At 34.9% G+C, this 1,908-nt stretch overlaps 1 long non-coding RNA gene across 1 annotated transcript; it reads right to left on the reverse strand.

Annotated features, from left to right (window-relative positions):
- Window positions 1-447: 447 nt before the first annotated feature.
- On the reverse strand, window positions 448-1,665 carry LOC109586724 (uncharacterized). Its single transcript, XR_002187206.1, has 3 exons — window positions 1,259-1,665; window positions 1,121-1,207; window positions 448-737 (listed from the first exon to the last, which is right to left on the reverse strand). It is a non-coding gene; the product is annotated as an uncharacterized LOC109586724 (long non-coding RNA).
- Between the last annotated feature and the right edge of the window lie 243 nt (window positions 1,666-1,908).

Raw genomic sequence — 1,908 nt, forward strand, 5'->3', positions numbered from 1 at the left:
ATTATTATTACCCAATCAGCTTTTTATGTATTTAGGGTGTCAGCAGGGCTTGCTGGCAACCCTTCAATAATGTTGCACTCTCATCGCATTTTCCTACTTTCATTTGTACTACTATTTGTTTCATTATTGTAAAATCTTTATTAAATTAAATTAAATTAAATTAAAAAATAATAACAATAAAAAGAAATGCTGTGGCACGCGCGCTGTGCGCGCGTGCCATTTTGTTTTTTATGAAGTAGAAATGTATAGAATGATGCAATAACACGCAGTGTGCATGTGATCATAGATACAGTATACAGGGATTGGAAACACCCGGATAATTAATGGTTGATGCGCGTTACGGGTTAATAATTTTATTCAAAATGGCCGCCCTATAGATGTTAAAATTACAAACCCTGTTTATTTCATATATCTTGACGTTGCAGTATCACTGACACTTGATAACTATTCTACAATGTAAAAACTAATAGTTGGAATCAAATAAAAGTTGCATGCATAGCAAGTTTATCAAAAATAATCAATAAACGGCAGTATTCTTCACTTGCAGAAACAGCCTTCCAAATATCCACAGGACAAAAATAGTCACTTCATTGTATTGGAGAGATTCCTAGGGAACAATACTAATGCCACAGATTTTTGTTATTAGTCATAGTGAAGTTGCCAGAGGGAGAAATTCCACCGTAGGTCCAACTAGATGTCAATGTTACCAAAGCTCATATTAGCAGCAGTAGCATGATCTAAAAGGGGATAGTAAGGACAGTGAAGTATGATTAAAAATAGCACTATTACTACTGTGATCACAATCTACTGGTTTAAAAATGGTTAAATTTTTTTTTGTCAAAATAGCTAATGTAAGAATAATCTAGAGGAAACAAGCCTGTTTCCTTTGAGGTCAATACTTAATTTAAAAATAAAAAATAAGAGCCCCCTAATTGTCGATTGTTTCAAAATGTTTGCTAGTGGTGTGGCAACTGTGCCATTGCCATAGTTCTACTATAGTTTACTTCCAAAATATTAAGAAAAACATAAAAGAAATAGCACTAAAAATCACAGTTTTCATGACTATGTATAACAAAAGGAACATATAGGAATGCTTAAAAATGATTACATGTAAATTTACCAGAAGATGAAGGATTAGAAGGTGGAGGAGGTGTATCAGCTCTGTCTGTTCCATTTGCTTCATTACTAGGAGCAGTAGCAGCATGAGCTACAAAATTATAATCATCATTTATTATTATAATATTATTATACAACTTACAAGGTCTTTGTCTTAATTGTGTCCCATCATCAGTACCTAAACATACATGTACATGTAAATATTAGCAAGTTACATCTCATCATAACAGCTGTTGTGTCATCAATGTAGAAGCTAGAGGGAGAAAAGATCTCAAATCATACGAGAATGGATATATTGCAAAGAGTACCAGTTTATAGAATACCTTCGAAAGAGAGCTTTGTGCAGCCAAAGTTTTCCTAGAATGGGGACTACTCAAATCTTAAAAAGTCATTAGACAGATGACTTTCTCGAGACTTTTCTGAAGAATATCCCTGGATATCTATTTTTAACCCGTAACACGCCTAGGTTTTTTGACAATTTTTGTTGTCTCATTGAAATGTTAACGAAAAGATCACGTGATACCGGGCCGTTTCCAATCCCTGTTGTATACAGTGGCGGATCTATGGGGGGGCCAGGGGGGGCAATGCCCCCCCAAAAATTTTTTGGAGTAATGTAAACTTTGGTTTACCTATGTAAACTGTGAAGCAGCTGCAGTACTGGACTATGTAAACAATCTTTAAACCACAATAGAGCTCATTTTAACAGGCTTAGTCTTTTTTGTAATTTTTACTTCCCTAAAAGTTTTGCACAAGCTTAGTTGACCACACCCCCTAATTACCCCCTCTCATCTC

Source organism: Amphimedon queenslandica, unplaced genomic scaffold (assembly GCF_000090795.2).
Source record: "Amphimedon queenslandica unplaced genomic scaffold, v1.1 AMPQUscaffold_12798, whole genome shotgun sequence".
In the NCBI taxonomy this organism is placed as follows: domain Eukaryota; kingdom Metazoa; phylum Porifera; class Demospongiae; order Haplosclerida; family Niphatidae; genus Amphimedon; species Amphimedon queenslandica.